Source organism: Cupressus sempervirens, chromosome 10 (genome assembly GCF_028749045.1).
Source record: "Cupressus sempervirens isolate cs-2001-9-10 chromosome 10, ASM2874904v1, whole genome shotgun sequence".
In the NCBI taxonomy this organism is placed as follows: Eukaryota; Viridiplantae; Streptophyta; class Pinopsida; order Cupressales; family Cupressaceae; genus Cupressus; species Cupressus sempervirens.
This window is the reverse complement of record NC_143127.1, coordinates 96,483,186-96,506,210: the sequence shown is the minus strand read 5'-3', so window position 1 is coordinate 96,506,210 and position 23,025 is coordinate 96,483,186.

Here is a 23,025-nt window from a genome sequence, read left to right as displayed (position 1 = left end):
AGGTCTGCAACTTTATCATAATTTAGGTCTATCTAAAATCGTCATAGAAGGCGACTCTCAAATAGTCTTGAATGCCATTAGGAAAAAAAAGACTCCTAATTGGGCCTTGAATTCTAAACTCCAAGAAGTGTTGCTATTATTGGAAATTTTTGAAAATGTCCTATTCAAAGACATTTATCGAGAAGGCAATAAGTTGGCTGACGAACTTACCAATAGGGGTGCTGATGGAGAATCGCTCTTGATATACAACTCTGAGCCTCCTCCCCCGTTGTAGTTTCCTAGAGAGTTTTTCTTATTTTTTCATTCATTTATTCTTTTATATATATATATATATAAATGCATACATACTTAAGTATGCATATGCATAAGTTTTATATATATATATATATTTGTATATATAGATTTAATTATTCTTAGATATATCCAATATTTATATTTGAAAATACTTAAAATTATATATATTTAAATATAATATCTAATAATAAAATATGAAAGAAATTGACAGAAAGGAGGATAAAAAAAAGATATATTTGAAAGTTTATCTTTTAAACCCTTATCATCAGTACTTAATTAACCTATATTAATAAAGATACTATTAGTATGTAGCTTTATTGCTATTTACACTAATAACCAGAGATTTTTCCATTCAAAGTCTCCTAGATTAGTGTTCCTATTGTAGTTACGGAGGAGAAAACCCGATTTCTTTCATAATTGTTCCTCCTTAGGAACCTTTTTCATATTCTGTGGTGACAGACTGATTTAGTATAGAGACTACACTCAGTATGAATCACATAAGGCTTATCTAAAGTATTAAGGTATAGAGATTAATCAAATTGATCTTTATCCTAACTTACCATTTCTTTGGTCTAGCTGTTTCGTGCTTTCCAGCTGTCATCCAGCTCAAGATCTTGTTAATTGTTATTATTACTAACTTAGGTCCTTGGAAGATATCATAATAAGTTATGATTATAAGATTAGGATGGAGAGGGTTCAGAATATGCCACTTGGCTCATAAAGTTAAGGCTCTGCAATATGTGATTAGATACTCAATGCTAAGTGTGAGTGGTTGAGGTCATTGCCAAATTGAAGCCTTTGATTAAAGGACACATAGGAGAGGTCGAATCATGATGGTTTTCCTTTGTTAAATGAAAATGTATGTTGAGAGGGATCATTGATTGAGAGTGATAGTCTTTGATTACCACCTCTATGTGTTTTCCTGTTGTCATGATGGAATCTAATGTTAATGTCTACCATAGGACAGAGAACAGGACGATGGCCTTTCTCACGAAGGCAACACCGAAGAGATGGAGTCGTCTCCTGAGAAATGCAGATGATATGACGCATTTTTCTGTGAATAGGGTGATAGGGGAGGATGTGTTTGACTATAGGGTGTCCTAGAGAACCAACAGTTTGATAATTGGATCATTAATTGGGGTAATGATGAGGGCGAAGATTGATAGAGAAGAGATTGTTAGGCTTTGTGTAGACATTTTCAACCCTATATGGAGACGAGGGTTAGAGAAGGCAGTTTTTAGTATTGATGACAAGGGTAGAATCCCTTACCCTGAGAAATACATGGGCCTCCCCTTGGGTGTGGAGGAGTTAAGGACGACCCCTCGACGTCAGTGTTTTACGGTTAGGGATAATCTAGCCTTTTTTAGGGCTTGGCCACGAATGGAAGCAAGTGTCAATTTCCTTCTGGGATGGTGTGGAATTAGGGTAGCAGAGAATATGGAGTGGGTAGTCAAGTACATCAAGATGTTTAAAGCTCATGTGAGCTTGAGAGTAGTATTCAATGACCTCAATGCCTTGGAATTCTGCATTCTCAACATGAAAAAATTGAGCAGACTAAGAGTTGATTATGTGCTTCCTCCTAATATGGTCATGGATGATCCAGACTCTGTCCCAGAGTTGATTATGGTTTCATGGAAATAGTAGAATCTGTTCACAATTTTTGGACTCCAGCATTAGACTGTTGTTTTGTCCCTAGATATAAGGGCTCTTATAGTATGCTTACAGTTTGTATAGAGTTCTTATATCCGTATAATACAGGGTGTTTGTTGATCTCTGTTATAGCAATATATTGTTCTATTCTGTAAATCTTTGACAGTATAGAATGGTATTGTAATTAGTATGGTACTGTAAATCTGTGACATCATTGTAATGAAATGTAAATTTGATAATAGAAATATATTTCCATATGGTTTTGGTGTTTTGAAGGGATTAGATTTGTAGCCCTGCTTAATTAGATAATTTAAGGAAGAGATTTAAGAATATAGTGACTGATTAGAACGTTATCAATTTAGGGATTGCTCTGTGAGCGGTAGTTGAATTTCAGATATGGGATGTGTCTTCAAGAAATGGTATTTTTCTTTTAAGTTACAAAGGAATTTGATCGTTACTAGTATAGATGGGAACCTTGATGGTGTGTCCTAGAATCACTTCAAAAGTGTCATTATATGATATTTCCTTTGCTCAAGATTCTGGTTTTTGTTCCTTATTAGATTCAAGGGTGTCGGGCTGGTATACAATGCTATAGAAATCATGTTACCAGCTTTGACTAGATGTATTAGTAGGGATGTTTCGTTAATTATTAATAAGGTTTGAAGATGTATTAGGAATATTATAATATTTGAAAGTTTAGATAATTTTAATATAAATAATTTTTGGGTTGCATTAATTTATATTTTAACAATGTGATTACTCGGGCTTCCTTCTTTGATTGTTACTCTATCTTGGTTCCAAATTGATAATAATAACTCCATAAGAATTGGAGATTAGCAGTAAGATCTCCTCAGTAAATAGAATTGATTATAATATATTAAGGGAATAGCCTAGTGACAAGGAATTATATTCAATCCATTACATAAAGATCAATTTTGACTGTGTCAATAGCTCTGAGGGGCTGGATTCTCATTTATAATTTACAGTTAGGAAGGTATATAAGGTAGAAGTAGGTTAATGTGTAGACTCAAAGGTAGACATTAAGATCGAACCGTGACTTATAAGGGATTTAAGAGTAATGACATTTGTCTTAGCTCGGTGATCATAGAACACTCATGTTAGATCAATATCTCAACTTAGCTTAAGAAAAGGGTTAAATAATTTATAAATATGATTAATAAACTATGATAAATCATGATTAGTAGAATGATAAATTAAAAAAATAAAATTAAAAAAAAAAAAAAAAAATACAAGGTTTTATTAGTAATATATATGTTTTTATTATGGTTTTTATTGAAATTTTTCTTTGTTCTACTAACAATCCTTGTTTCTTGAAGTAAGATTCTCTAGACAGGTTTTTGACATTGGATCTTCCACTTTAGACAGAAGGATACTAATCAGAGACAGATTTCCATGGGAATGCCCATGTGATTTTTATGTAATTCTTATATAATTTTATGTAAATTCATGTTACTTATGAGATCCGAGGTATGCCCCTATGGAAATGTAATAATATAGGACATTAGTCCTGGGCAAGATTGGAGGTTTTCTTCTCCGTTCTTTCCTACCAGTGTCCATTTGAATGGAGTAACTCTTTGTAGCTTGTTTTTATCTTTATTTAATATATGATCCAAGGCGTTGACCGTTTATCGATCCAAAAAAAAAAAAAAAAAAAAAAAAATCAATAAAAAAGAGATTCATTCCTAAAATTGGTGGTGAATCATGAAAAGAGTATTATAAGAGAGATCTATTTTATAAATTTCAAAACATAAATGTTACAATATAAAAATGTTTAAAATTGATTAAATTATTAGTATGAAATACTTCTTGTTTCCTCCTATAATTATTATAATTTAAATAGGAGTGCACTTTATTCTTTATGCTTTTAAACTCCACATTCTTTATTCCAAATGTTTAAGTTATTTTTGCTTTCAAAAATTGTCTTTAAATTATTTCTATTTATTTACGTTGCCTTTGTTCTTAGCTTATACATGTCTAATTAACATTTTACATTTTTTAATCTAATTTTATTACAATAAGATAAGCATTTTAGAAGGAAGCTTATGCACTCTCCAATTAGGTGTTTTGTTTATAGCCTGGTAGCATCAAAAACTTTTGCTTCATGAAATAGGGCACATTATATCTGCTATAATCTCCAATGCTCTTTGATATACATGACTCTTACAATTCTATTTAGTCAGCTATGAAATTCTTTACTAGTTTTTCCTTGATTTTCTCACAAAAAATTGATTGCTAAGACTAATAGTATAATTTTTTTTTGAGTGCATAAGGATTAAATTTTTCATTCATTCATCAATCATGTGGCTTACCCTTCTATAGGTCCCATCCTCATGTCCTCTTATTATTAGTCCCTAACTTGTCTTTTTTGAAAAAAATAAAAAAATTCTTTTGTTATTTTTATCCAAGGTCTAAATGCATTTTCGTGTGTTGCAGTTGTTTTGTAATTATTGTGGATGGCTCTCATAAAAAAAAACTTATTCTCTACTATAAATGGCTAACTAAAGGCAAACAATTCATGATGAGGATCCAAGATTATAATTCTATTGAAGAAATTTCAAGCCTTATTCATATGCTTAGTTGTGCTCTTAATCCTATGTGATATGGACCCAACCTACTAATTACTTCTTATTGATGATGGTGATGTAATTAAGGGGTATGTAATGGTTATCCATACGATATATCATAAATTGAAGATTCATCAAGAATTTTGTAGGGCAGTGAACTCACGAACCTTTTTCTTGACCATCCTGAGTCAACCAAGCTTGTGAGAAGAGTCTTGTTAAATATTTGGGCTAACACTCATGACTCTTAGGAACAAACTCCCAAGTCTAGAGTTGGGATTCTAGAATTTCTCCAAAAATGGCTAGCTATAGCTTTTAAGTGAAAATTCATCATTTTTTCTAATTTTTGTTCTTAATCACACATTTCACCCAACAAAACATTGACCTAGCAAGAAGATGATTTGATAGGAGAACTTTCAAGGATTGAAAGCTGATTAAAGCAATGGACAAGTAGCTATATTTTAAACTACAACATGTATGGTATTGAAGATGCAACCATGCATAAGGAGTAGTGGCTTCAATTTTATAATCTTTGAGGTCCTACAATCAAGAAACCAAAGGCAAACACAAATAACGTCATTATTGCACAAGAAAAACTTCATTAGATACTACAAAATTCATAACAAGAATACATTACGGTTGTAACAATTTGCCATTCATTTGTAAAATATTGTATTTAGAAACAAAAATGAAGGAGAGAGGGCAAGGTAGAGGGCAGGGAAGCAAACAAGAAGTGCATGTTCAAATTTCAAACGTAGCACCGAGCGAGAAACTTCGGGGAGATGGATCTCAGATCCTAGGCATGTAGGATGGAATCCAAGCTGACTGCAGAGAGGTGAAGTCTGAGGATGGGGACCCACATGAAGATGGAGGTAAGGGATGCAAACTTGGGAGCGGGAAGGGGAGAGATCGAAGAGTTGTTCAAATTTCAAACCTGGCACTGGGCGGGAAATCTCAAGGAGGTGGATCTCAGAATCCTGGCAAGCAGGATGGTATCCATGCTGACTATGGAGAGGAGGTTTTTGGGGATAGGGCCCCACATGGGGCAGGTGGCACCCAACATGTGCCAGAATCGCTATCCAAGGAGGACAGACCAGGGAATCTCCCAGTGAAATGGGTTTCACTCTTTGGTGTTAAGCCTTTAGGTAAGTCCTCTTTCCCTCTGGTTAAGGTTGTGTCTAGTTTAGAAAAGGGATCATGCACGATTTTTATTCTAGATGAAATTGTTGATCATAGCATAGCTTCGATGGATGCCACTCTGGTGGGGAAGTTTATGGGTTAGAGACCAAACATTGATGTTGTCTAGTCTTTTATAATGAAGAAATGGAGCCTGAAAGAGTAGGTTAGTGTTACTGCAATGGAAAAGGGATTTCTTTCTTTTGAATTCACTTGTAAAGAGGATATGGATGACATCTTGTGTAAAGGACCTTGAACCATTGGAAGGGCTACCCTAGTGCTACAAAAATGGTCCTCTAAATTGGATTTAAATGAATCTTTCTTTCAGCAAGCTCCAGTATGGGTTAGACTCCCAGAGTTGTCCTTGGAATTCTGGAGTGAGGATGTGTTTATGGGTGTGGCCAGTTCTTTTGGAGAGCTTCTCTCCATAGACCCAACTACTGCTTTTAAGAGTATGCTAACCTATGCAAGGATCTGTATAGGTGTTAGGGAAGGGGATGATATGCCTAAAGTGGTGTGCTTTTAGTCCAAACTTGGCACTCATATTCAGTAGTTGGATTATGAGAGTGTCCCATTTGGATGTTATCATTGTTTTAAGATAGGCCATAAGGCTTTTCAATGCCCGAAAGCAAAGTTAATTAAGAAGAAGAATCCCTCTATGGCTTCTCATGTAAGGGTCAAGAAAGTTTGGAGAAAAAAGACCTCCATCCAAGGATAGCAGGGGCTGCTATCAGCGAATTTAAAGGTGGCAGATGACTCAAAGAAGGTAAATCAATCACATCCTTCTGATTCTACTTTGCCTTAAGGCACAGTTGATATGGCAGGCCCTCAGGCTGAGTTGTCAAAGACTGCCCTGACCTCCTCTCTTGTCATTAGGGAGAAGCAAACTATTGTTCCTCCCCAACTGACTGAGGGTGCTCTAGTTGAGGGAAGGTTGGTTTCTGGAGTTGAGGATGGTAAGAAAGCCCCTCTGTAGGATGCTCAGGTGGGGGTGCTAATAAGGTCTCCACTTTCTGAGAGTAGGTTGGTCCAGGCTCCCTTAGAGGTGGAGAATAATAGAGATAACAGGGATATTATCATCTATCAAGACCCAGAGGAAAATCTTGTTTCCTCTTTAGCTGGAGGGACCAGCACAGGAAAGTTGGATGTTTTGGTTAAGGAATTGGACCAGTGGGAGTTTGCGCTATCCAACCCAATGTCTGCTCTCAAGACTTCTAGGTTGTTGAATTTTTGCATGAAGATTGGAGTTCTTAATTCCCTAAAGCCCAAGAAGAAAAATGTTAGAGGACCTTCTCAAGCCTCTCCAATGGAGACTAGAAGTAGCTGCAAATCAGATGTGGGCTTAGCAGCTAGAAGAGGAAAAAAATCTAAGAAGGTAGCCAAAGAGGAGGAGACTAGAAGAAGCTTGGCGAATGGGTGCCAAAGAACTCTTCAGGAGTGTTCCAAGAATTAATCATGAAGATCATATCATGGAATATAAGGGGCCTTAATGGAGCCCATAAACAAGAAATTATTAGGAACCTGATCAGAGATTAGAGACTAGACATCTTGATGATCTAGGAAACTAAGATGAAAAAGGATTTTTTGGGAAAGATTAAGTTTAGCAACTTGATGAGTGGGGATGCTTCAGATTTTGATGGTGCCTCAGGGGGTCTGTTGACCCTTTTTAATACCAAAAATTTTAGAATTGAAGTGGCCTACAATGATGGTAATATTCTTTTGTGTAATGTCTTTCATATCCCTTCCAATGTTAGCTAGTTCTTGATGAACTTATATGCTCCTAACAATAAGAGAGAAAGAAAGAATTACTAGACCAGAGCTCATAGTCTAGTGTAGAATAGCAATTTAAAGAAAGGAATTAATATGGGTGACTTTAATACTCTGCTAATGGATGAGGAGAAGAAGGGAGGTCTGCCTCCGAATTGGGAAAGTAAAATTGACCTTGCAAACTTCATAAATGGTCTGGCTTTTCTGGATCTGGACCTCATGGGAGGTGCCTTTACTTGGTCAAATAAATGCATTGGTCAGGATTGTATTTAGGTAAGACTGGACAGAGCTCTTATCGATCTTGATTGGTTGAAGACCTCCTCTTGTAAATTAACTATTTTTCCCAGAGTGGGTTCTGACCACTCCCCTATCTCCCTTTTGGTCATTCCTATAGGTCCCAAAAGGCATCCCCCTTTTTGTTTCAAAAAAATGTGGACCTCCCACCCTGACCTTTTAGACAAGATTAAGCTCTGGTGGAGTATTGATGTGGAAGGCACAATTATGTTCAAGGTAGCAAGAAAACTAAGCAATGTTAAAAGGATGGTTAAAGCTTGGAACAAGTCTGATTTTGACCACATTTTCTTTAAGAAGGAAGTCCTAACCGACAATCTTTTTGCTATTCAAACCTCTATTTAGGAGGATGGATATGACAAGTTAAACAGGGAGGTTGAGTTGTCTATCCTTTTAGATTTACACAATATTATTAGTAAAGAGGAAAAGTTTTGGAGACAAAGATCAAGGGTAAACTGGCTCAAAGAGGGAGATTAGAATACAAAGTCTTTTCATCTCACTACTCTTAAGCATCGTGCAAATAGTAGAATCACAAGTTTAAAGAAAGGATAGGGATTGCTGACCAAGGATGAGGAAATATCAATTGAGGCTATTTCTTTCTTCTCTTACCTATTGTCTTGGGATCCTTTTCTTTCCAAAGTGGATTAGGATGACATTGTCTCTTGTATCCCTAAGGTCATCCTTCCTCACCATAATAATCTACTTCAAGCCATTCCCTCTAAGTCAAAAAATAAAGAAGCTCTCTTTTCTCTATCGGCTAATAAATCCCCTCGCCCTGATGGCTTCCCGTCTTTCTTTTTCTAGTTGTTTTGGCATGTTTTGATGAAGGATGTGGTGCAGGCTGTTCAAGAATTCTTTGGGGCAAGAAGCATACTTAAGGAGATAAACTCCACTTTTTTAGTTCTCATTCCTAAAACTTCTGGTGCCAATTCCTTGGACAAGTTTAAACCTATTAGTCTTTGCAATTCTTTCTACAAGATCATTTCAAAGGTTCTTACTTCTAGATTTCTCAAACTCCTCCCTTTGAATATTTCTCATTAGCAAACTGGCTTTGTCCCAGGCAGACAAATTTTAGACTCCATAACGATGGTGCATGAAGTGATTCACTCTATGGAAGCTAGAAAAAGGGAAGGGATGTTACTTAAATTGGACCTTTCTAAAGCCTATGATAGGGTCAACTGGTCTTTCCTGGATAGGGTGCTGAAGGCTTTTGGGTTTGATGACAAATCTTGTAAGTGGATTTCTTAGTTGGTGTCTACTCCCTCTCTCATAGTTTTAGTTAACGGATCTCCCTCTAATTTTTTCAAACCATCCCATGGCCTTCGTCATGGGGATCCTCTTTCGCCAATTCTCTTCATTATCTTGGTAGAATGCTTAGGCATACTTATAGAGAAGAATAAGAAGGTTGGGAATCAAAGGTTTTAAACCTTCTTCTAAAAGTGTGCCTTTTTCACATTAGCAATTTGTTGATGATACAATAATGGGAGGGAGGCTTCTGTTAAAGAGGCTAAGGCTATGAGGGACATCTTGGATATCTACTCCAGAGGGTTGGGGCAGCTCATCAACTGGGATAAGAGCTGTGTTTTTTTTATCAACACCCCTGAGGACAGACAGAAGAAAATCTTTAGAATTCTGGGATGTAGTGTGGGGAAGCTTCCCTCTACCTATCTTGGGCTTCCTTTGGGCACGAACCCTCCTGATTCTTTCTGGAATGACATTATGGATAGATTTAATAAGAAGCTAGTTGGTTGGAAAGGGGCCTCTCTTAGCCAAGTTGGAAAATGCCAACTAGTGAAATCCACCCTTCAAAACTTGTTTGTCTATGCTTTGAGCCTCTTTGTGATCCTTGTGAAATTTGCTGAGAGAATGGAAAAAATTCAGAGAGACTTCTTATGGATAGGGGCTGAAAAGAATAAAAGGTATCCTCTTGTTTCTTGGGAGAAAGTTTGCCTCCCTAAGAAATATGGGGGTCTAGGCACCAGGAAGCTAACTCACCTCAACAAGGCTCTACTGGAAAATCAAATATGGTGTATCTTCAGCAACATAGGGGAATGGAGAGACATTATGGAAAACAAGTATATTAAGAGACCCTCTAAACAATTTACCCTCTTCAGCAAAGATATTCCAAGAGGGTCCGTTGTTTGGAATGGTTTTTTAAAAGCCAGGGATCTGGCTAATTCTAGAGTATCTTGGAAACTGGGAAATGGGGAGGATATCCAGTTCTAGTCTGATAGCTAGCTCATTTAGGGCCCCCTTATGAACAACCCCAGCTATGAGGTTTGGATGAATGACCGCATCAACCTTTTTGGAAGAAAGTTAGTAACTACAGGAATGACCAATGATGGATAGACCTTTCTGTCATCTCTGTAGATCTTATCCCTATTATGATTATGCTTAATTCTATAGCCCTAAATAACAAAAGGGATGAGTTGGTCTAGGGAGATAATGCTAATGGGCAATATACTACTACCTCTAGGTACTCAACCCTTTGGAGATTAAAAGAGATTCCACCTTGGTCGAGGGCTTGGATTCTTGGCCTCATTCCAAAAATTAATATGTTCTACTGGCTGGCTCTTCGAGAGAAAATCCTTACCCATGATAACCTCATTAAAAGAGGTTATATTATGCCTAGTAGATGTGTGTTATGTAAATATTAGAAGGAGACTAGCAATCATTTGTTCATTCATTACTCTTTCTCTAGGGAGGTTTGGGTCTTCCTCACCCAGGACCTAGGCTTCAGCTAGTGTGTGCCTTCCAACCTCCTGGACCTCTTTTGTTAATAGAAATGTATGTTCAATAGGTCTCATCTTTAGGAATTACGTAACTGGATTCTGCCTCATTTTTGTTGGAGCATCTGGAATGAGAGAAATAATAGAATCTTCAGAGATAAAGAGGAGCTGGCTAAAGTGATAGGAAAAAAAAAATTTGCTAACATTAAGGAAAACTATTCAATAAGGAAAGGTGGAGATATTGAATTAGGTGGTAGAAATAAGGAGAAGGCAAAAGATAGAAAGATGAAAAGATAGGAAGCCAAATGACTTCTCCCACTGGAAGGTTGACATAAAGCCAACTTTGATGGAGTGTCCAAAGGTAATCCTGGCTCCTCGAGAAGTGGAGGCATAATAAGGAATGAAAGTGGAGATGGTATTGTGGCTTTTTCCCTCCTGCTAGGTTATCAAACCAACCACTTTGTGAAAGCGAATGCTGCGTGTAATGTTGTCAAACTGGCTTTTAAAATTGGAGTTACTAATCTTTGGCTAGAAGGGGATTTGAACAACATTATTAAATGTATTAATGGAAACTCTCAGCCATCATGGTTGATTGCGAATCTAATTGACGAGACTCATGAGACACTTGCCAAATTCAGTAGAGTCCATGTCACTCATATTTTCTGGGAAGCTAACCTGATTGCTGACAAGTTTGCAAATATAGGGGTTAGCGCAAGCCAAATTATGACATGGCATCCTACAAATACTTTGCTAGCAGATGTTAAAAGCTTGATTGATCTAGAAAAGATCCAAGGATGTACGAAGAGGATCAATACACAATTATGAGTATGAATGGATCAAAGGGAAAGGGTTCCAATCTATTGCAGTGCGAGGTGCATATGAGAATTGAGGGTGTGCAAAGTGCAAATATGGTTAGCAAAAGGTGTAGAAAAGAGCCAATGGGTGAAACTGAGAAGTGGAAGAGTAGGGATAAAGTTTGGGAGTAGTTGGATCTGGGTGGGATTACTAGATACATAATGAAATTGCATGGCTTTGATCAGGAGGTGACCAATAGTATGATTGGGTCATGGAAGGATTGTAGAGTGAAGGTGAATGGGGTTTCTTACATGATCAGTGAGGAGGTTATTTTGACCATTACTGAAATCTCGATTGAGGGTTTTAAGTTTTTTAGGGACAAGAAGCTCTCAGCTAATGCTGTGTGGGATTTTGTAAAGGACGAGAAGGAACTGAAAGCCCTGAAGAAGATTGACATGTATTATGTTCCTGATACCATGAAGAAACTTTAGAGGTATGTTCTGAGAGCTATTATAGAGTATATTACTTTGGACCCTAGGTTTGATAGGGCTCGTACCCACCACTTTGTTCTTTTGAATCATTTTCAGTGCAGCCATAAAATTTCTTTCCCTTTTTACTTGTTAACTTCTTTGAGCAAGGTGGTGGTTAGCTTCAAAAAGAAACCTACTGATAACCCGGCATTGCATGAGGGGCTCCTGTTGCTTATTTATGAGCATTTTAAGGCCTAGTCTATTAGCAAGGCTCCCCCTCAGACTGAGAATGTGACCTCTAGAATCTTTAGCTTCTCTTTAGACTTGGATGACATTCAATGCTTTAGCTCTGAGGATGACATGATTTCTTTCGCTGATAAGAAAGCCACCCAACCGAGAAAAAACTCGCCTTCCTCCATCACCCCTAGCAGAAAAATTCCTAGGGATCATGGGTAGAAGCATCCTGTGAAGGATGTGAAGGACATGTTATAATTCTTTAGAATAACTTAGAGGGGGGGGGGGGGGGGGGTGAATCAGTTATTCAAGGTCCAAATGCCCTAATAATGCTTTTTCTACAAATCCTTAATGGTGCATAACTGAAATTATCATGCATGCAATTGAACATTAAACAATCATGAAAAGTAAACATGCATCACATCATAACACTAAGAGTTTGATAACCTAGAAACCCTCCAGGAATAAGAAGGTAAAACTAGAGTGGGGATGATACCCACAAAATTAACTGCGTAATTGATTTCAACCACTTCTAATGGTCTACCTTGTTAAAGGCCTACCTTGTTAAAGGCTACAACACATTGTTAAATGTGACCTTGTTAGAGGATTTCCCCATACTGTTAGGAATGGGCTTGGTTAAAGGACTTTGGAACATTCACTTGGAATGTCACCCTATTAAAGGATTTACAACATGACTATTAAACCAACCTAACTCCATAGGATTTATTTTAACTGCTACAATTGCTAGAGAGTAACAATAATGACTTTTGATCTGATACAACTTACAAAATATCTTACAGATTATAGATCACACTTTGGTTTAATCCTTTGCTTGGCTTTAATCACTACAGCTTTGTAAGCTTGTCATCTCAAGCTTCGTCACCTTGAGTCTTCTTACTCATCATACCAATGCAATCATATCTATGGTCACCAATCGAAGCAGAGTATATGTGCTCTCTTCCACCTTAACACCTTCTTTAACACTTCATGCTTTTATGCTTGACCACCTCTCTTTGCTTCGTGGTCTTATGACTCCTTAAATAGAAATCTGGAATATCTTTCCTGCTCGATTCTCCCTCTCCAACTTTAGGGTTTCAATGGATTAGGTAAGATACAATGTATCTATCCCATATCTTGCTCTTATCTAGAAACTTCATCTAGAATCCAATTTGTATTTTCTAAAAACATTTTACATAGTGTTCTATGCCACCAGCTCATCATTCTTATCTTCTATCTGATTCACAAAATTTTAGATAACTACCATGTCGGCTCAGATCTAGCAAATCTTCGATTTTCAAAATAATGCAGCAACTTGGCATTATTGATTTACTGATGCTCGAAACCTGAAGAAATTTTGTGAAACTTGACTTTTGAAATTCATTCGACAGTTCAATATCTCTCGGCACTTATATCTTGCTCGACACTTGAAAACTTACTTGACACCTGATCTTCACTCGACACCTGAGGACTGCTCGACACTTGAAGATCACTCAACACACACTAAGTTGAACTTTGCTCAGCTTCAACTGAGAATCTATTCGACACTAACTAGCTTTCTCGACTCTTTCTAATGAACTTAGTTAGGCTTTACAAATGACTTAGCTAAACCTTACATCTTTGATATGTCTTGGTGTGTCCATCCTTTGTGTCTTAGAGTATTGTCATGAATACACTATTTCATTAATGGCTTAGCTGATCCTTAGACTTCATTACAACATCATAACTTCAACCTTTCTCTAGGTACTCTAGTTACATCTTATTGATTGCCACCTCCTTGTCAATCAACCAACTTATAGTATTTGGATCACTAAAGCAATTGTCATTCCTGCAAGTAGCAAGTTTGACATCAATGATAAAACAATGATTGAAAACATTCTTTACCAGTTCTATTACTCTTCATTCATGAGCTTTTAAATCATTTCCAACAATCTCCCTCTTTGGCAATCATTTCCAAAAATCTCCCTCTTTGGCATTGATGGAAAACCAAACTAATCACTTGATCAACTTTGTTACCACCAAAATTATATACGTTTTTTGCTACATTTTGCTTCCTTCTTGACTGCTGCATCCTTTACTACTGATCTCATATATCTCCATATCTTTACCTTTCAGTTTCTCATAAATCTCCCTCTTTCATATATATCTCCCTCTTACTTTGTATTGATGATCAATTTTCTGAATATATCTCCCTCTTTGACATAAATGCCAAAGATGTAACATTTTTAACATGCGAAATATAAGCTTTGCATCTCATGTTTTCTCCCTCTATCACCATGCTTGTGACTGATTTGGAGTTTCTGCTCCTACTATCATCCTCTGCATCATTCTTGTCATATTTCAATGATTTGTTCCTGTTGATGCAGGGTAGCTTCTTTGTTGCTTTAAACTACTTGAGTTAGGGGCATTACCCCCAACTTGCCTCTAAGATATTCAAAAGCATCCTTGGGCAATGGTTTGGTGAAGATATCTATAGTTTTTTCCTTTGTGTGAATGTACTCCATCTTCACTTGTTTGTATTCTACCAATTCTCTGACATAGTGATACTTGATTGCAATATGCTTGGTTTTTGCATGCATTACTGGATTCTTGGATAGGTTTATAACACTTGTATTATCACAATACAATATCATAGGTTTGGTTACTTCTTCTTTCATTCCTTTCAATAGATATGTGAGCCACACAATGTTTGTGCAATTGACTACTGCTGCCACATATTTTGATTCTGCAATGGACTGAGATGTACATGTTTGCTTCTTGCTAGTCCAAGTAACTAGTCTTTTACCTAAAAATAATGCTCCTCCACTTGTGCTTTTTCTATCATCAATGTTACCTCCCCAATTTGCATCTATGTATGCATTGAGCTCAAACTTTTTCATTTTTTTTATAATATAGGCCAAAATCGTCAGTTCCTTTGAGATACCTCATTATTCTTTTTACTGATATGAGATGATTCTCTTTAGGATTAATAGAGAATCTAGCCACTATTCCAACTGCTAATGCTATGTCTGGTTTGTTATGTACAACATATTGTAGTTTTCCAATCATGGATCTGTACATTTTTTGATTAACTTCGGCTTATACATCATTTTTTTATAGCTTATGTCCGGTTGCCATTGGTGTGCTAACTGGTTTGGAGTCTTCCATTCTAAACGTTTTAATTATCTCTTTGATGTACTTTAATTATGTCATAAATATACCATTTTTTAGTTGATGTACTTACAAACCAACAAAAAATTTGATCTCTCCAAACATAGACATCTCAAACTCATGTTTCATTTTGCCAGCAAAGCTTTTGCAAAGCACTTCCTTTCCTCCAAATACTATGTCATCCACAAAGATTTGAGATAAAATAATATCCTTACCTTCTTCTGATTTGATGTACAAGTTGCTATTATCATTAGTTCTTTCAAATCATATTTGCACTAGATACTTGTGAAGTCTTTCATACCATGCTCTAGGTGCTTGTTTTAGACCATAGAGTGCTTTATGTAGTTTACAAACCATATCCCCATTGTTCTCATCAAAAAATCCCTCTGGTTTTTCAATGTAGACTTCCTCTTCCAATATACCATTTAGAAAAGCAGACTTTACATCCATCTAATAGACTTTAAAACTTTTATATGCAACATATGCAAGTAAAGTTCTTACTCCTTCCATTATTGCAATAGGGGAAAATGTTTCCCCATAATCTAATCCTTCTTCTTGAGCATAACCCTTACATACTAGTTTGGCTTTGTTTCTAGTAATCTCACCATTCTCATCTAGCTTGTTTTTGAATACCCACTTGGTGCCAATCACATTCTTGTCAACTGGTCTGGGAAACAAACTCTAGGTTTTGTTCTTCCTTATTTGATCAATCTCTTCTTCCATAGCTTTATACCAGTCACCATCTTGTAATGCATCATACACTGTCTTAGGTTCAAATTTTCTTAGCAGACATGATTCATTTCTTAGTCTATTCCTTGTCATTGGTCTTGCATCTTTGTCACCAATTATCTGTTCAGTAGGGTGATGCCTCTTCACATATTTGGATAATCTTGGTTTTGTCCTTGTTTCCATGTTTGATCTTTTAGATTCAGGGTCACTATGCACTTCGTTGTCAAGTAATTCTACATCTCTTTCATGTGTATTGACTTCAAAGTCAGAATGAACATTTTCTTCATTCTGCAACTCGGCTTCTGAATGCAGCTCGACATTTACTAGTTGTGACTTGGCTAAGACTGAAATTTGCTATTGAATCCCAATTTGATTGGTAGTACCCTCGTCAATAGGCATTCCTTCATAAGAATACACAAAGGTTCTATAGTCATCCATTTTCTTTGGTTTTTCAATTTGGACATCTGCATGCTCATCAAAGTTTACATTTGCACTTTCTACAATTTTGTCAGTGTTAGTATTTAAACACTTATATGCTTTACTTCTAGTGGAGTAGCCAAGAAATATGCCTTCATCACTTTTTGCATCCAAATTTTTATTTCTAGCATATTTAAGGATAAAGCATTTGCAACCAAATATTTTGAAATGCTTTAAATTGGGTGAGTGACCATACCATAATTCAAAAGGTGTTGCACTTGTACCTTTCTTGACTTGTACTCGGTTCAGTGTATGAACAGCCACACTTACAGCTTCTCTCCAATATTTTAGAGCAACAGTCTTTTCCATCATTAATGTTCTGGCACAATCAATCACAGATCTATTTCTTCTCTCAACAATTCCATTTTTTGGGGGAGTTCTAGGAGCTAATGTTTGTCTCTTGATTCTTTTGTTATTGCAAAATGTCTCAAATTCATTTGATGTGAATTCACCACCTCTGTCTGATCTCAAGCATTTCAAACTCTTTCCTATTTCTTTTTCAACTCTAGCCAGACACCACTTAAACATTTGAAAAGCATCAAATTTTTGCTTTAAGAACATAACAATCATCATCCTGGAATAGTCATCAACAAACAACATTATATATTTATCTCCTTTGTAGCTTTGTACTTCTATTGGACCACATAAGTCAGTATGGACTAACTCAAGTACTTCTTTAGATGTATAGGTTTTACTTTTGAAACTTGACTTGGTCATCTTTCCTAGCTGACATTGTTTGCATATGATATTGTCAAGCTTCTTCAGTTTAGGTAAACCTCTGACTTTCTTCATTTTACTGATATTGATCAGATTATCAAAGTTTACATGACATAGCCTTGTATGCCATACCCATACATCATCAAATTTTGCAACAAGACAAGAAGCATTTTCCATATCAAGATAAAACATAGTACTTCTTGTTTGATCTCCTTTTCCTATCAATCTACCATCAGTATCATAGATTTTTGCAATTTTACTTCCAAATTCTACTTTGCACCCTACATTGCCTAACTCTGAGACACTTAGCAAATTGTAGTTTAGTCCTTCAACATAGTATGCATTATCACATGAAATTTTCTCTGTAAGCTTAATGGAGCCTTTTCTTTTGATTTGACATGGAGCATCATTACCAAATCTAACACTATTTCCATCATACTGAGTAAAGTTAAAAAACTTACTTTTGTCTCTTGTCATGTGATATGAGCATCCGCTATCTACGATCCATCTGTCATTCTTGTTCATAAATGTTACCAATGCTATAGGTTCTTCTTCATTAGATTGGTCCTTCATGGCCACATAAACAACTTCATCATCATTATCATCAGAATCTTCTTCAACAATATAGCACTTCTTGCCTTTGTCTTTGTAATCTCTCTTATCATCTTCTCTTCTATTTTTGTACTTGTTACCTTCCTTGTATTCCTTTTTCTGTATACACCTTGCATCAATATGTCCTACTTCATTGCAATTGAAACAAATGATAGGAATCTTACCTTTGAATTTTCCTTTTTCTCTGTGAAATCTTCGAGCTAGTAATGCTTCTAATTAATCCACATCTTCCTCATTAGTGCTACTATCACTGGATACATATTTCATCTTTCTTCCCTTCTTTGATTTCACCTATTCAGCATCTTTCAGTGATAGCTTGGCCTTGAAAGTAGATTCAATATTCTTAGGTTTGTAGTTGTCAAAGTTAGATAACTCAAATACAGTGAGTCTACCCACTATACCTTCAAAACTTAGATTGTTTCCTGGCACACATCTTAGCTCTTGTATAGCTGATACTCTAATAGCATAGATAGGGAGCAAGGTTCTTAAAAACTTACTATTAACAACATCATCATCTAATTGATCATTCAAACATCTTATTGCACTTACCACTTCCTTTATTCTAGCAGCATACTGAACAACTTTCTCACTTTCTTCTATTTTCATATCATCGAACTTTTCTCTAAGGCTTTCTCTTTTTTCTCTTTGCACATTCTGATCTCCTCCATAAATGTCTGATAGGGCTTTCCACATCTTGAATGTAGTGTCACATCCTTTGATATCATTGAATTCAGCATAGTTGAGTGCAGAAGCAATTTCTAGCATTGTCTGATTGTGTTCTTGTTTGTTTTTCAAATCTTCTGCAGTAAGAGTACCAATTGGATCAACATGTTCACTAACAATTTAATTTTGGGCATAATCTCCTATGTATCTAAGATGTAGCTTCATAAAGCTTTGCAATGCAGCAAAGTTGTCTTTGTTGAGCTTGGGAACTTCTCTTTTAGGCATTTTGATCTTTTCTGCTTCTAGTCCCTTTAAACTAAGTTAGCAGCAACACTCTAATACCAATTGTTATAATTCTTTAGAATAACTAAGGGGGGGGGGGGGGGGGGGGAGGGGAGGTGAATTAGTTATTCAAGGTCCAAATTCCCTAATAATGCTTTTTCTACAAATCATTAATGATGCATAACTAAAATTATCATGCATGCAATTGAACATTAAACAATCATGAAAAGTAAACATGCATCACATCATAACACTGAGAATTTGATAACCTAGAAACCCTCCATGAATAAGAAGGTAAAAATGGAGTGGGGATGATACCCACAAAATTAACTGCGTAATTGATTTCAACCACTTTTGATGGTCTATCCTGTTAAAGGCCTGCCCTATTAAAGGCTACAACACATTGTTAAATGTGACCTTGTTAGAGGATTTCACCAAACTGTTAGGAATGGGCCTGGTTAAAGGACTTTGGAACATTCACTTGGAATGTCAGCCTGTTAAAGGATTTACAACATGGCTATTAAACCAACCTAAGTCCATAAGATTTATTTTAACAATTGCTAGAGAGTAGCAATAATGGCTTTTGATCTGATACAACTTACAACATATCTTGCAAATTACAGATCACACTTTAGTTCAATCCTTTGCTTGGCTTTAATCACTGCAGCTCTATAAGCTTTTCATCTCAAGCTTTCTCACCTTGAGTCTTCTTACTCATCATACAAATGCAATTATATCTATGGTCACCTATCGAAGTAGAGTATCTGTGCTCTCTTCCACCTTAGCACCTTCTTCAGCACTTCATGCTTTCATGCTTGACCACCTCTCTTTGCTTCGTGACCTTATGACTCCTTAAATAGAAATCTAGAATATCTTTCCCACTCGATTCTCCCTCTCTAGCTTTAGGGTTTTAATGGATTAGGTAAGATACAATGTATCTATCCCATATCTTGCTCTTATCTAGAAACTTCATCTAGAATCCAATTTGTATTTGCCAAAAATGTTTTACATAGTGTTCTGTGCCCCTAGCTCATCATTCTTATCTTCTATCTAATTCAAAAATTTCTAGATAACTACCATGTCAGCTCAGATCTGGTGAATCTTTGATTTTCAAAATAATGCAGCAACTCGACATTATTGATTTACTTATGCTCGACACCTAAAGAAATTCATTAAAACTCAACTTTTGAAATTCATTCGACACTTCAATATCACTTGGCACCTATTTCTTTTCTACTACTTGGCACTTGATCTTCACTTAGCACCTGAAGACTGCTTGGCACCTGAAGATCACTTGGCACACACTAAGTTGAACTTTTCTCAGCTTCAACTGAGAATCTGTTTGACACTAACTAGCTTGCTGGGCTCTTTCAAATGAACTTAGTTAGGCTTTACAAATGACTTAGCTAAACCTTACATCTTTGATATGTCTTAGTGTGTCCATCCTCTGTGTCTTAAAGTATTGTCATCAATACACTATTTCGTCAATGGCTTAGCTGATCCTTATACTTCATTACAACATCATAACTTCAACCTTTATGTAGGTACTCTAGTTACATCTTATTGATTGCCACCTCCTTGTCAATCAACCAGCTTATAGTATTTGGATTACTAAAGCAATTGTCATTCCTGCAAGTAGCAAGTTTGACATCAATGACAAAACAATGATTGAAAACATTCTTTACCAGTTCCATTACTCTTCATTGATGAGATTTTCAATCATTTCCAACAATCTCCCTCTTTGGCAATCATTTCCAACATAATAGTGATGAGGAGGAGGATGTAGATACAAAAGAGGAGGAAATGGAGATGCAGGAGGAAAATAAGGATGATTGTGGAGAGAAGAAATGCAAGAGGGAGGGTCTAAAGGATGAGATAAAGCAGCAAGAATGGGCTATGTCTTCGCTTCCTCTTTCACCTATCCATATTCATGCACAACCTGAGGAACAACATTTGGATTCTGAGACAAAGGGTGAGGAGGTGCAAGTAAATAATAGGAGGAAAGCTTGGAAAAGCTTCAGAGTTAGGACCTCAAAAATGGGCATTTTTAGAGAGCCCATGATCCCGCAGGTCCTCATGGATAACCAAGAAGAGACGAGGCTTGAAGAACTCATAGACCCGATGATTGTGGCAATTTCAAACAAAGCAAGGGAAACTAGGTTGAATCTCATGAATAATGCCTGCAATAGCATGATTGATAACTTTAGATCAATCAAGTGGCTTTTCCATGAGTTGGAGGAGGTCAAAGAGTAGGTGGGTCATATGGAGTATAATAGGAATGGAGCGAACTCTGATAAAAAAGAAGGCAATGATGAGAGGCTTAGTCTGGCAAAGAGAAGGATTAACAACCTCAAAATCTACAATCATAAGCTCTCGAATCAAATGATTTTGATGCTTAGCTCCATTAATAGCAACATCATATCCTTAATGGACTAGATCAAAGATAGAGCTATGAAGGATGATGAGGATGGAAAAGAGAGAGATGAAGCTAGAATGGGGGTCGACACTGCTATGGACAACATCAACAATGATCAGGACCATGAGGATCAAAGGGAGCACCTACATGAGGTTGAGGAGAACAAGATGGCCTATGAGGTAGCTCAGGTCATGCAAGACCTAGAGAGAAAGAACGAGGACTAATCCTCTACCTGTTCTTTTGTTTCTTCCTGTGCCTTTTTTTGGCTTTTTGTAAGGGCTGTTGCCTTGGTCATTTCTTGTGGTTTTTGTTCTTGGTCTTTTCTATGGTTTTAGTTTGTTGTCTAGGCCTTGTGCTTATTATCAACCTTTGAACTAAAACTTTTTTGGTTGGGCTTTTCATGCTTATTATTAGCCTTGTTTATGTTTTAACTCTTGGGTTTCAGGGTCCTTGTAAAACCTATTTATCTAATAAAAAACAATTTGTCATTTTTTTACTCCCACAGATTGTTAGTTCCTATATTACTTGGAGGAATTGATCAAATAGACTCAATTTAAAAAAATGACTTACTTCTAGACAACCAAAGAAACTAGTCACAATATTCCTACATATCAACAAACTCTAGCAACATCCAACATGTTTGGCAAATTGATGAAGAGTAGGTACAACTAGTTTTCAACTTGTATTAAACAACTCACAACTTCAAACAATAAATAACATAAATAAGTCTAACATATCATTGCTATATTGCTATCTTAATTTCAAAATTCTTATTCAATATTAGTTGAAGGAGATTTTCCTGCAATCCCCAAAACATGGTCCCCAACATTCCTCTATTTTGGTGAATTTTCTATTCTAAATAACTAAACCATGGCTAAAACAAACAGTTGTCAAACAAAGAATTGTCTATATTAGTGAAGACTATTTTGACCAACTTCACAAAGTGACACTCTTGTGGTTTTAATGTCATTGAAGAGCCCATATCAATTTTGGCTACTTTATTTGGTAATTTTTTGACTTTTTTTCAATTTAATTGACAATTGACATTAGAAATTTAGGAAATAAAATCACTAGTTTATAAACATTGAACTTAAAAAGTATATTTTTTCACATGTTTGCAACACACCCTCAAATAACCCAGGTGCTTTAGAATCTTTCAATCATATAAAATTGTATGGATGGTGATCTCTAGTGACAAGGTTGGATCCTTCTCCTATCCTTCTTTAAATTCTTCTTGTTTGAGACAGATGGCATTTATCCCACCTATAAGCATCATACTATTAGGTAGGAGTTAATATGTTTGTGCAACTCTTCATGATTGCAAACCCAACAAAGAAAACCTACTTGATTCATCATCTATATAATCTTTGTAGGATAAGAAAGGTATGATAAGTACCATTCATTGGTATAAACTACACAAGAATAAAAAATTATTCACCTAAGAAAATGTATCCCTTAAAAATATGTGCATTATGTGAAACTATTTTGAGGCCTATACAACCATTGAAGATTAAAAATCCTTTGTAACCTACATAAACATACTAATACTAGTTGTACAACCAAATTGAATCTTCTACCATAGATGTTCCATCTTGATTGTGATTCCAATAAATCTCTAGCATGGCATGGCCAAAATTGGCCTCACAGAAAGTTGAATATGTAGGTTGTCATTTTCTAAATCTGGATAAATTCACAACTCCAAAATGACAAAATGATTTTTTTCCATAATGCTCATTGATAATCTAAATGCAAGAACATGACACATCATACAATACTAACATTAATTCAAGAGCATAACATTAAAAGTATGATTTAAAGAAAGTTATGTGAAGGGAACTATCATGGAAGATTCACTTGGAAGTCAATACTATTGTTGGAAATATAAGAGGAGTAATTAAGAGGGGAGGGGTGAATCAGTTACTACTAAAATAAATCCCAGATCCCTTTGATGTCAGTACAAAATGCAATCAAATAACTAAATACTGCTGAAGCTC